The sequence below is a fragment of the Diceros bicornis genome, chromosome 26 (assembly GCF_020826845.1).
Source record: "Diceros bicornis minor isolate mBicDic1 chromosome 26, mDicBic1.mat.cur, whole genome shotgun sequence".
NCBI lineage: Eukaryota > Metazoa > Chordata > Mammalia > Perissodactyla > Rhinocerotidae > Diceros > Diceros bicornis.
In genome coordinates, this window is record NC_080765.1 from 3,938,864 (window position 1) to 3,953,092 (window position 14,229).

Genomic DNA, 14,229 nt, shown 5'->3' on the forward strand with positions numbered 1-14,229 from the left:
TCTGCCCTTGAGGGGCTCCCAATCTGGTAGGGGAGACAGAGCCATAAAAAGAGAAAATACAGTGTGTCCTGCCAAGAGATCAGACAGAGCTCTGAACAGAGTGCTCTGGAAAAACAGAGGGAGAGATGAATTCTCCTTGGGGGAGGGAACTCAGGAAGGCTTCAGAGGAGGTGTGAATTGGGTTTTGAAGGATGAGTAGAAGTTTGCCAGGACTGAGAGATCCATGAGAAAGTAAAGGGGAGGATGGGATTGCAGGTCGCGAGTCTCTGTAGTCTGCTCTATAAACCACCCGAGTTCACGGTCATCACCCAGCCTGCTCACACACAGGTGCTTTTGTTTCTTTCTTTTTTCCTGTTTTGAAAGTATTTCCTTGAGTAATGTGAAGGTAAAGATATGGTTCCAACATACATCACGAGAGAGAGAGAGAGGGCGCTGAGAGTCCTGCTGAGAAGGGCAGGGTCAATCCCAAAAGTCTGTGGAGGTTCTAACAGGACACCTGGGCAAGTTACTGTCCCAAGTTCTGCCAGACGGGTCCTGATGATGGCCCTTGTCAGGAGGCCACTGCCGGGAGGGCTGTAACCCGAGGCAGGTTTGGCACGCCCATGGAAACGGAACGGAATGTTACAGCCACAGACCCACAGCGGGGTTTAGGGCTCGCTCCTGCTGGGCCTCCTCCACATCCTCGTGGGCCTGAGCTCTCTCTGCTGCCTGCAGGACTCAGTCTCACTCCTCGGTGCTGTAAACTGGGCCCTCCTACACCACGGCTCCTGCTCACCTCCCGCCTTGGCCCACCACTCACCCCCCGGGCCCAGTGCTCCGACAACTCCCTCCACTTGGGGGACCCTAAATAGCCTCGACCTGTGCTGTCTGCCTGATTGCCCTCCACTCCTGGGACCCTCATCTCCTACTTCCGCCCCTCCCCCAGCCCTTTGCAAATCCTCCCAGTGCCTCCATCTCCGGAAGCAGCCAGCACCCCCACCCTGTGTGTCTCCTTCCCCTCATCTCTGGTGCCTGCACAGGGCTTGGTGTCAGGCTGGAGGCCAGAGTCTCGAATGCACCTGTCCTGCCAGCAATGGGCCAGTCTACACCCTGGGATGGCCCAGGGCACCCACACAGGCCCCAAGAGAGGGTTCTTCTGTCCCCAAAACCTGCTTCTCTAGTCCTAACCACCCACCCTTAAATCCGAGAGCTGGACAAACTGTATCCAGGCCCTGGCTGGTCTGTTTTCGCTGCATCCTGTGCCTCCACCGGCCCTGAGGCTTTTCCGGCTTTTAAGTGCACACTGCGATTTGCGGCAATCTTATCAACTCCCAGCAGCCTCAACGCAGTAACAAGACGCCTTGTGCTCAGGTTCAAGGCTCACCGTACCTGTTTGAAATAGTATCCTGCTTTCAGATCGGTCTGAGAAAAGTCCAAAACCACTCATAAAATGGCCTAGTTAAACAAAGCTATTTTTAGGACGACTTCATGAAGAAGGCAGTGTCTCTAAGAGAAACACCCAAATTAGGCCTCTGCAATGCAATGCTGGGTGCAAGGGGGTGGGCTGGGGGCAGCTTAAATTATGAAACACCTCAGCATAGCATCACATTTGGAAACTTCCATGATCTCACAGAAAAACTGCCGCGCCATAGAAAAGACAGTCTAATGACTACAAAGTTTAAAAAAAAAATCATTAGAAGTGTTAAGGGTCTTAAACGTGACAGAAAAGGTTAACTGACAGTCAGGACAGAAAGCTGCCATCTGGACAACCTGCTGATGCAGTGTGAACTTTGCTGGGAACAAGACGGAATAAGACGTTAAACACAGTCTTGAACTTGAATCAGACAGCTATTCATCATTGGTCCACCAAGCCCAGACGGGCACCACAGCAAGCCTCCTCAGCTACCGGCATCATTCACTCATTCACTCACTCCTTCCGTGAACGCTTCCTAGCCCTGGGCGGGGCTCCAGGATGGGCACGTATAGACACAGCTCCTGCAGATCTTGCTGGTGCCGCATATTTACAAAAGAAGAACGGAAACGCGAGCTGCTGAGTGATGACAACGTCTCCCTTCTCTCTGGAGCAGATCAGGGGAGCCGGCTGCAGAATCCGGCAGCTCGATGGGGAATGGCCTGGGCTGAGTGAGCAGAGACCTGAGCACAGGCCTCGGGTGAGGGTTCTTCCTGATTCTCCTGTGTGGTCCCCGATGAGCCCTTCCATTCTCTTTAATTCTGGCTAGTTTATCTTTGTCACTCAAATATTTCTTCTGCCCTGCTTGGGACTCCCATAGGAGTCCTCGGGATACTGCTGGCACATCTACTTCCGTCCCCCATGTCACTCAACCCTTCTTCTACATCTGCTGTTTCTTTATTTCCTGTTGCCTTCTGGACGGTTCTTCAGTGTGACCCACTGTAGCTGGACCATCCTGTAGTTTATCTTTTCTCTTTTGTTCCTTAGTTCAGTTATTCCATTTTTCATACCTGTTGTTTCCACTTCATTCATTTTTTGGTTATTCCTTATTTTTGCTTTACGTTGCTAGCACCCTCCCTGGTTTCCTTGAGTGTGTTTCTCATAGTTATTTTGTACTCCCGGCCCATCTTGTCTTGCTTCAGGTCACAGACACTGTTAGGTTTGGGGTCTGTTTTCCAGGGGGGTGTTCTCCTGGGGGCCTGGCTGTTTTTCCCTGGGGGTACCAGCTACTCCTTCTGGCAATGTAAATGCAGGGAGAATAGAGAGGCAGGCCCTGCTGGGTGTCTCAGGATGAACTGAAGAAGAAAGGCACAGCAGGGGTTCAATGCGGTTTTTGCTGAGTGAAGGAAGGAAGGGGAAGGGATGACCCCAGGCCCCCAGAGTCCTCACTGATAACTGCCCTCCACCAGGAGGACCCTCTGGCCAGAGCTTGCCTTTTCTTCTCAGGGAGAAGCAGCATTAGGAGGTGGTGGTCTCCCTGGGTGCAATTCCTCAGTCCTTGGGGTCTGGAGATAAGGGGTAGAGAGGTGGCTGCCTGGGGGTCGCTGGCCCACCCTCACCTGTTCTCATCCATTCTCCTTGCCAGGCCACTGCCAGTGGCCAAGGGGCAAGTACAGGGTCAGACACATGCCAGGGCTAGACAAGAGAGGGGTTCCCAGGGGCCCGGCTTCATCTAGTGGCTGGATGGGCAAGGCTGGGAGCAGGGGCTGGGAAGTGGCATCCAAATCCTGGCAGATTTAGGGGACCTGGGTGGGCTTGAAAGCCTCCTCAGACAGTGAATGGTTTTGGATGTTCATCAGTATGCCTAATATCCAGCAAACAATGCATCATGTCCAAAAGATTTCAAGTCACTTATACAAAATTAGTCACATTGAAACAGGAAGGTGCCTTCTTGGCAGTCTGAGGCAATCCCTGGAAATGAATTTCAAGTTTTTCCATCTTCTGGTCAGTTTAACTTTGGTTACTAGGCAACCGCTAAACTGACCAAAATACTGAATGTGATAACAACTTCTGTACTTACCTTTCATTAGGAGAGTGGCTCTCATATTTCCAGAGCTCTCACACGATAATGACAACACTGCGCTCTGCTGTGAGACAGCAGGGCCATTCAATCTGGTATCCTGACAGCAGAGGGCCCAAAGGGGCTGCAGGGCCGGTTCACAGAACGACCAGAAACCACAGAAGGAGACAACGGAAGGAACCAGGGCTGCAGTGCCCAAGGAAAAGTTCAGATTATTACTTTAAAAGTCTATAGGCTTGTGATTCATTTTTCCAAGGGGCGTGCCTTTTAAAAAGCCCAAGAAAACACAACTAGCTGGGAATTTATTTCAATGCAATCGGGGCTTTTGAAGATGTGAAGTGCAGCCATTGGCACTTGCAGACCAAGATGGCGGGGCCTTTGAACTCATCTCAGAACACACCTGCCACTGAGTCTGTATGATCCACTCCTCTCCGAACTGCTGCCCCTGCCCCCCACACAATTAATCCCACCAGACACACTGCCCTCAATAAGTAACAAAGAAATGCCTAGAGGTTGAAACTACAAGTCTAAATGCTATCTGGAAGGTGCAGTAATGAATTAAATCGCGTGAGCTTTCATAGCGGGTGTCAACAATATTCCAAAGGTTGTCCATCTTTTTCATTTTGAAGGCTCAACTACCACATCAGGATCAGGAGGCTGACATTAGTCTAAAGCCATTTATTTTCCAAAGTCCATGATAACCACACATATCGTTTGCTCAGCAAAACTATTTATTATAAAAATTTAGTTCTCTCACCTTTTTACGAGCTGACAAAACAGCTTTCAGTGATCTATTAACCTGCACTGCATTATGCTCCGCTCCGGCTTCAAACAGCGGATAATTTCAGCCCGGCTGAGAATATGTACTTCACTCAGTCAGTTCCCTACAGATCATTTCAGGGTATTCTCTGGGCTAGCACACAATGTTTATGAGGAACTTAAAGGGACATGGTCAAGGTCGATGGAAGGGAAATTACATCCACGCTAGAAACTGTATTTACTTTGACACCAGCATCCCAAGGCTAAGGGACGGCACCAGGGCAAAGCCGGCGCATATTTCAGTACCCAAACGATCAGACCCACATCAGGAGCTGTTACAACGAAGGACGTCTACAAGGCCATCACAACACCGTCCAGTGCGGCCTTCTAAGATCAGTGTGTCTCCTTGGACCCAAGTCAAAAGCCAATAGTCTCAATATGAGATTGTAAAGTTCTGGGGCATCAAAAGAAGAAATATCTAAAGATTGACTCTCTCTGCTTTAAAAAATTAAAAAAAAAAAAGTTCCTGTATGTTTAATAAAGTGAACGGCTCCCCTTTACCAGCTGCTGGTTTGATGGCCTCAGCCGTCAGGAAGGTCATCACTTTCACGACAACCTACGCCCCGGCCAGGCTCTCTCCGCACAGCGGGTAGAGGGACACAGAAGCAGGGCTCACTGGAGCGGGTTCAGAAAGAGCAGGCAGGAAAAGGAAAGGGAGGTGGCCAGAGGGCCAGCGCTGAGGAAGGTCTCTTGGCTATGCGTCTAGAATCCCCCTACTGGGGGGAGAGCTTCTCAGGAAATGTACCTCCCCCCACCCCCCAGACAAGAAGCTGGGCACAGCCCAGAAGCCCAAGCTCACGGAGAGGAGAGGCTGGTCTGCAGAGTCTCATGTGAGAGCCAGGGCAAGACTCTACCCAGAGAAGGCCACACTGCCCTCCTCAAGCACAGGCACTGGCCTGAGGCCTGGGACGGGGTGGCAGTCTCTGCTCAACAATGCCTACTGAGCACCTACTGTATGCCACACCTGAGAGGGAAACAAATGTCCCAGGTGCCAAGTTGGCAGTCATAGTGGCACTGGTATCTGCCTTATCCTCAGCACACAGGACGTACCCCGCACGTCCTAGCAGCTCATAAATATGCACCGAATGGGACCCTGTTACTGTCTACGTGGGGGTAGGTGCAGGGAGGTGAAGAGACCCCAGTAATTTCAGTACAGTGACAGGTCAGAGTGAGGGACAAAGGGCTTTGCAAACAGAAGGAGGGACTGTCTCACAGAGGAGGGGACATCTGGTCTGCATCCTGGAGGTGAAGACAAGTTTGCTGGGCAGAGAAGAGTAGGGCAGAGGGAGGTACCACGTTCTAGACGGAGAAAGAAATCACAATGTGGTGGGGGCCCGTTCAATTCTGTGACAGCTTCCAGGTGCTCCCTTGCGTTTTCAGGGCATCCCATGCCCTCATCTGCACCAGTTTCTCCCTGACCCTTTTACACCTCCTGTTTCATTGGATGACAAGCGGCGACCAGGGGTTCCAGAACTGTGTCACACAGCAAGGGTGACAGAGGGGATCCCTGCCTGGTGCCCAATTTCAATGGCGACGTAGCAAACGGTTCACCATTAAGCATGTTGCTCATTTTGAACTTTAAATATGTTTTTATTTTGTTAATGAAATATCCAACTGTTCCTATTTTATTAAGATTTTTAAATAAAAGACAGATATTGATTTCATTAAGTACCTTTTAAGCCTTTATGAAGCTAATTAACTGGTTTTTCTCCTCTGACTCGCTAAAATGGTAAATTACACTGACAGTTATTTACCCCCATTTGGTTGTGGTGTATTACACAGTTACTGTGCTCCTAAATTTTATTTGCTAATGTTTTAGGTTTTTTTCACATTTACATATGAGATTGGCCTTTAGTTTCTTCTGTCTACTCTTGGTGAGGTGAATCATACGAACTACTTTTAAGGCACTTCCTTCTCTCTGTAGACAAAGTGGGCTATCACAGATTTGACGACATTACTCTTCAAAAACCTAAACCATATGCCACTTGTACGGTCTAAATGTGGTTGCCTGGCAGGGAGCCCAGCGGTGTCGGTACCCAGGCCTCACTCCCGGCCGGTGGTGCCACCCCATCTTTCTGGGGGGCTGCCTCCACACTTCCTCTCCGTGAGGGCGTGGCCCTTCTTTCCCTGGACTAGCCCTTCCCTCCACTGCATTACCACGGAGGGTTGTGTTCAAATCCAGCCTGCTGGCCACCAGCTTGCCTTAAATGGCACGGTGGATTCCAGGAGTCTCTTTTCAGCCCCCTCCTTCCCAGTTAGACCCAAAGTGTTTTCTGGGCCAGGATCCCTTCATGCCCCTGTGGGCCCAGACCCGGAAGGGAGCAGAGGGTCCACAGTTGATTACAGCACTACCTCCCATAAACACCTCGGGTCCTTTCCCAGCTTTATTTCCCACATTTCAAACCATTTAGTCTCCAAACAAAGGAGCCTAAGTGCAGAACTGCTTCCTCATCAGAGGCATTGTGCTGGTTTCTTCTGTTTCTGACAGATGTGTTTTTTAGTCTATTAGTAACATGGATACTGTGTAAATTTCCTTCTGTAGCTCAGTCAACGCTCTCATGGTATTAGTCCCATTCTGTTCCTTGAAACCACCATGCTTGTCCCCCTGGCTGTCCCCTCTGCTGAGGTCTCCATGGGTGGCTGCTGTCACCATGTCTCAGCTCTAGTGGCTGTCCTCTGAAAGGTCTCCTGGCAGCCCCACTCCCCACGGTTGTTGAAAAAAAAAATTATTTTTACTGCACTTATCGCTGTCTCAAAGTATCTTGTTGATATATTGATTTCTTGCTAATTCACTGCTTTAACCCCAGGGAACACGGCAGGAGCTCACTAAATACCGGTTGATGAAATATGCAAACTAAACAACATCTATGCTACCTGAAGTCCACTCTGCTCTTGACAGGCGACAAGTCATTGGCTGGTATTTTAAAGAGCAGAAAGTGTAGGACTATTTTGCCAAATTGTAAATATGACTTGTAAGGAAAGAGTCTCTAAGTTGTTTTTGCAGAAGCAAAATAATTCACTTTTCTTACCACTTTTCACAGCCTTTGAAAAACAAGGCAACAATCTCCTTGGAAAAAAAGTATTTAAGGACCCAGGTCTACAGGACTGTAGCTCCTGGAGGGCAGGGACGGTTGGCCTGGCTCTCGGTGTGTCCCTGTGCCCACCACAGAGCTGGACACAAATCGAGACTCAGCAAATTCCGAGTAGGAGGGGAAGCAGGGAGGAGATGGGGAGAAAGTGTTTTTGGGGAAAAGTTTTCTTGACAACCCTCCTCTGTATGACCAGTCCCAACTTTCATTTTCCACCTGGGTTAAGGCACCTTTGCTTTGGCAGGAGTGGAGGGACAGGTGAAGCTGTGTGGCACCCTTCCAAGCCCCCAGTCAAATATGTCACTCTCATGGACCCACCCCTCCTGATTAAGTCAGAGGTCCGGGCAGAGAGAAGGCTGTAGAGCTTGACCCCTGGGGATAACCTTGTGGAAACAGTGGTTTTTATTCTTGCCGAGAGACAGTTAAATGGCCAGAATGTCAACTCTGCTTGCTCAGAGATTAACCACAATTTGTTCATTTTTATGACAATCCCATTAAATTTAAATAATACAACAGTAACAATTAAAATCAATTTTTTAATTTAGTTTAATTTTTTAATTTTTCCCCCAAAGCCCCAGTAGATAGTTGTATGTCATAGATGCACATCCTTCTAGTTGCTGTACGTGGGATGCAGCCTCAGCATGGCCGGAGAAGCGGTGCGTCGGTGCGTGCCCGGGATCCGAACCCGGGCCACCAGGAGCGGAGCGCGCGCACTTAACCACTAAGCCACGGACCCGGCCCTAAAATCGATTTTAGTTAAGCCTCATCTTTTTAACCAAAATGGGAAGAAAATTTCCCTTTTTGCTCTACTCTTTAGTTGACTTGTTTACAATAAATGACTGAAATAAAATCCTCCTTTTAATCTGAGTCTAGCTGATGAACGTAGTGGTCTTCTATAGCCCACACGGGGTTAATTTTCCACCTGTGCCAAACCAGCAGGGCAGCTCCAGTGGGCTGGTCACTCACTGGACTGTGGCCCTCAGTGTGATCACAAACGGCCTGTGACCGTCACTCAGGCTTCAGTCATCTCTAGGCAGGGACAAGGGACAGTGGTGGCCAGAGAACTGGGCTACAAGACTGCATAATTCATTGTGCTCCTGCCAGTAAGACCGTCCATGGCCTCTTGGGTAAGTGTCTGGATTAACCTTAGGATGCTTCCTGCCATTTCCCTACAGTCCTAACACTGTTGCTCTAAAAGCAACTGGGGTCAGGTTGGATGTAAAAATTCTTTTCTTTCCTTAAATCAAGTGCCATGGGGTGACAAGTAGAATGGAGCTACTGGTGGTGAAATGAGGGAAATTGTGGTCTAGAGAACCGCAAGAGCATGGCTGGCAGAGCAAAGGGGCCGAATTCCTCCCCACTGCCTTTGAGTCATTTGACCTTGGAGCTTGACAGCCATCTGCATGGGAGGAATAATGCAGCCTTTCTCAAAGAAACTGGCACGAGGGTAAAATAAGAACATGGATGGAGCAGAAAAGGGCTTCATAAACTGAAAAGACCCATACTCATATTGATTATTATTGTTGTACATGAAAATCACGATCTTTCTCTTCTGGTGAGAGCTAATTTTCAATACCTGAGACCATTAGAAGATAATTACAACCATCCACGAATTGGGTTTTGCCAAAAATTTCCTGCCTGAATGTGATCAAGCCTCTAGATTCAAATACAAACTCACAGGAATTACAGAGGACAGAGGAACACGCTCAACTCCATCTGGCGACGCTGTCGGCAAAATCCAGACTGTGGGAAACTCTTCAGGACAAATGAGCTGGTTTCTTTCACAAATAAATCGCAAGGAAAAGAAAAAGAGGAAGATCTATAAAACGAGACTTAAAGGGCATACCACCAATCGCAATGTGTAGATCTTATTTGGATCCTGATTCAAACAAATTGAAAAAAAAATAAAACCATTTACGATGTTTAGGGATAACTAGAAATGTAAGTATATTGATGATATTAAGAAATCACTTTTTGATGTGATCATAGTATTGTAGCTGTATTAAAAAAGAGAGTCCTTATTGTGAGGATCTACATGTTAAAACATTTAGAGGTGAAAGGAAAGGATTCTGGAAGTACAGCAGTCCCCCCTACCGCGGGGGATACGTTCCAAGACCCCCAGTGGATGCCTGAGACCGTGGATGGTACCGAACCCTATGCAGACTATGTCTTTTCCTATGATAAAGTTTAATAAACTAGGCACAGTAAGAGATTAACAACCATGACTAACAATAAAATAGAACAATCACAACTTATACTGTAGTACAAGTTACCATACATCTTAGCAATCTCAGCATATGATTTACTTTCTTTCCTAAGTCAAGAACTTTCACCTTTTCACTTAAAGGAAGCACTTTTTGGCCTCTCTTTGGCATAGCTGAATTACCACCATCACTACTCTTGCACTTTGGGCCATTAGTAAGTAAAATAAGGTCACTTGAACACAAGCACCGAGATACCAGGACACTCGATCTGATAACCAAGACGGCTCCTAAGTGACTAACGGGCGGGGAATGCATACAGTGTGGATCCACTGGACAAAGGGATGATTCACGTCCCGGGCGGGATGGACCGGGATGGTGTGAGATTTCATTATGCTACTCAGAACGGCCTGCAATTTAAAACTTATCAATTGTTTATTTCTGTAATTTTCCATTTAATATTTTCGGACTGGAGTTGACCATGGGTAACTGAAACTGTGTAAAGTGAAACTACGGATAAAGGGGGGCCTCCTGTAGCTTCAAGATAAAATGAGGGTGGGGTGGGGACAGGTGAGACAAGATCGGCCATGAATGGGATGGCTGGAACTGGGGGTTCTGCCGGCATTAGGCACCTCGGGGTTCTGTCCTCTAGTGTATGTTGGAAATTTAATATTAAAAAAAAAGGAAAAAAAAAAGTTTAAGGTGATAAAAAAGCAAACATCATCACAGCAGCTTTGTATCCCTCCATCACCACTTGGCAGCTACAAAGTCTGTACCGATGTTGACCTCGACTGCTCCGTTTGCATAGAAATGCGGTGATGAGCAGGCGTGTGCGGGGAGGGGGCTACAGCAGGCCCCTGGGGAAGAACACAGATCAGAGAGGAGCATCTTGTGCTGGAAGTGCAGTACTTTGCAAACTTTTGTCAAGACAATTAACCTCTTAGAAAGTCAACTTAGTCATCAAAGGGGAGAAAAAAGGTACACGGAAAGCACCTCTCCCTAAGAAGAAGGAGATTGAAAAGTTATATATGAATATTTTTCTTTGATATAGAAAAGCCTTTGCGGAGAACAGAGAACGGGAAGAAAATGAATTCTGGAGGGGACACCCGAGTCCCATCCTTCATCCCACAGGAAAGGGGCTCCCATGGAGGAAACTGAGGCCCACCCACCCATCTCTCACTGAGCACCCCTGTCCCCAGGGAGCTCGCCAGACTATTCAGGACTCTTGGGCAGAGAACACCAGCAGGACTGTGGACACAGGTTGCTGCTTCTTTACTTTCAGATTTTTTTTTTTAAATGACTCTTTTTTTTTTTTTTCTTCCCCCAAAGCCCCAGTAGACAGTTGTATGTCATAGCTGCACATCCCTCCAGCTGCTCTACGTGGGACGCGGCCTCAGCATGGCCGGATAAGCAGTGTGTCGGTGCGCGCCCGGGATCCGAACCCCGGGCCGCCAGTAGCGGAGCGCGCGCACCCAATCGCTAAGCCACGGGGCCGGCCCGACTTTCAGATTTTTAAAAAACGTTTGGAAGGGCTGCTGTTATGCCATCTACGAATATTTTTTCTAAAAGTCTCTTTCCCGTATTTAGTGTCGAATTTGTCAGCACATCTCTCCAGCGGCTGGAGCACTGCTGGCCCAATCTGAGCATTCGCTCTTTGCAGACTGCCTTCCAGATTTTGTTTCCCTCTCCTTGTTTACTTAACCTGGAAACGTTCTGCCTACAGCCAACAGGCGCTGGCCACACTCTTGACTGCTCGGGAGGATTCATCTGACTCCTGGCCTTGGACCTGCTTCTCTAGCTCTCCTGCATCATGCAGAGGATGCGCCGCCAGTCTTACAGGAACCACAGTCTTACAGGAGCTCGGATTTCACAGGTGGGGAAACTGAGGCCCAGGGCGGGGCTGTGATAAAGGAGCTCAAGGTCAAGATCACTTCAAGCAGCTGGTCTAGGGTAATAACCCTGCTTTTATTCCCAAATGTGAGGGATTCTAATTACCCCCTTTCTCCTCTAAGTACTACTTGGTAGGAACTGTTAAGAAAAGGTTTCGTGGCAGAGAAGCTAAGACTAAGAATAAAAAAAGATCTCTGATTGCATACTAGTTATTACTCTCAGCTCCCTACCCTCCTCACCTCCAAGCCCAAGGCCAAGTTGATTTCGGGGGCCCATCTCCCAGGCTCGGGCTGTTCTCCTCCAGCCACACCCACATCCAGGGGCCTTCTGACTACACAGCTCCTCCTGAACCTAAAGCTCCTTCCAAAACTTCCTGTCCACCTGGTCTTTCCCCAACACATTAAATGCTCGGCTCACCTGTGGCTTGAGCCCTCCTAGTATTTGTCCACAATCCCCTTCCCCTGACTGCACGTAAGTCAGCTAGTGGTTTCCCTCACCCTGCAGGGCTGGACGTGAAACTGGAGAACGAGGCAACGAAGGCAGCCACACACGCAGAGGAGACAGCAGCCTTCCTCTTCCGCTCCCTGGCACCGCAAGTCTGCATTTCGGCAGCATAAGTGCCTTTTTTAGGGCAACTTGAAAATGAATAATTCAGCAGTTCCTCTTCTACTTGTTAGCGTTAGACAAACAATTCAGATGGGGCAGACTTGCTGGCCCCATGAAGACCGTCCCTTCCCTTCATTCTGACATCATCGGATTTGGCCATCTTTAAGAACACCCTCCATCCTGTCTAATCACTAAAATACCACAAAGGAAGTTCACAATGCTTAGACATAGGGAAAAAAATAGAAAGGTTAATTGCAACATAAAGTTTTCCCTTGTAGCCAAGAAAACAGAGCAGCCTGGTTAACAGTGGGCTCTTTAAAAATCCCATGTAGGGAATGTCTTAGTCACATCAGGTTATTGAAATTCAGCTTTTTGTCCCAATCCAAGCCTTAGGAGCATTTTCCCCACGGATCTCTACCCTTGAACTCCCAGGCTCCACTCTAAGAGACTTAGATTCTGTGTCTTGTATTAAAGCCACCTCCTCGAGTACTTTTTGGAGGTAGGCGTGATGAAAATCTTAACTTCAATAACCTTCCGGGTTTTATTATAGAATTCATTTGGGAAGGAATTCTCATTGGACAAACCAAACCCTCTGTTCATGGTTGGAAAACTTCAGTTGATATAATCTCCAGGCCCCTCCATGAGGAAGACACATAGAGCAGATCACTGCCGTTTATAGCTCAGCTACACTTGTGATCAGCGATGTACAATGTCATTGCAGTTCTGGACAGGAATTTGGAGTCAGTCACTCTTCTAATGACAGGGTAGGGCACTCCCCAGTTTAACCCTTACAGAAGGACCCTGGATACCCAGGTGATACATTTCTCAGTCTAGTAAAAGTTAAACAACGTGATAATAAAGATGAATTTGCCTATGTCTACCACTGCTTGGGATCTACCTGGCCAACCTCAAGTTTGTGAAAAATATTTACCACATGCCAGGGAATAAAGGATTCGTATCACTAGTTGATAATCCTGTTGGACAGGAGCTGCTTTGTGAAGGCAGTAGGAAATTGTTGGAAAATCCAAATAACTTCAGAGAATTCACCAGAAGGGATCTGCAGGTTCAGAGTATTCTGTGAAAGGGTGGGACTCAGTGCAGAGGGAAGTGGCAAGGTTAACATAGTGAAGTCTGATTCACCGCTCTGCTCGACTTGTAATGTACTAACAGCACAGCAGGGTGAGAGAACTTACAATAAATATACAGTTTCTTTTAAAGGTTTCAGAAGGGCTCAGTGGTTCTGCATGTGACAGCGCATTTCAGTAATAAGCGGAGACTCAGAGCAGGCTTGGACTGGAAGACTCAGGACCTTCAGAGTCAATTAAGCTTTTCGGTCCATCTTCCTTAAATAGATCAGAAAGTTTATGACAGAGATCCTCTGAATTAGGGAAAACAAAAGAGAGTATCAACAAGAAAGAAAAATGTAAGTTAAGAGAAGAGTTATATCAGTAAATGTAACCAGGCCAAATCCACCTATAAAAGTAAAATACATATTTGAAGAAAACCCCAAATCTAACGAAATGTAGTAGAAACACACTTCAAGTAAAAAGGCCAAGATTGACTAGATTTTTTTAAAAGGCAAAGGAAAGGTTTTAAGCCACACTAGCCAATATTATATGTAGCAAAATAACATTAAGGAGAGATAAGTCATATTAAAAGGCACAATAAATAATAAAAACACAACAAGCTTGAACTTGTCTTAAATCATAAGGCAAGAAAATCTATAAACTATGCAACATGAAAGTGGAAAGAAATGCAGTATACAGAAGTGTAGTCCTACTAGAAAGTGTACTATACAGCTTGAGAATCGGACACAGTTCAGGGTTCCAGTCACATGGAATCCAAACACCGGGGCGTGGCTGACTTCAGATGGAGGGACTCACTCGAGCACCGGGAGCACGAGCAGCACAGAGCCTCAGAGCCGAGAGCCTCCATGACGCCCCACGGAGAAAGGAGAGAGATGCTCCCTTTACAAACAGGAATGAACACAGAGCATCCGATGTGCTGGCTGTCAAAGGGCACAAATTCACCATTGTAGGTGATACGGTCACATGTCACCAAATCCAAGGGAGTCACTCAGGTGAATGAGCGGAGAGCTCCAGAGTCCAGCAACGCCTCTTGTTTTTTTTGGTAAAGACAAGACAATCAACTCCC

At 47.5% G+C, this 14,229-nt stretch overlaps 1 protein-coding gene across 11 annotated transcripts in view; it reads right to left on the reverse strand.

Annotated features, from left to right (window-relative positions):
* Positions 1–14,229, reverse strand: part of CUX1 (cut like homeobox 1) — a 375,717-nt gene that overhangs the window by 105,486 nt on the left and 256,002 nt on the right. The window lies entirely within an intron of this gene.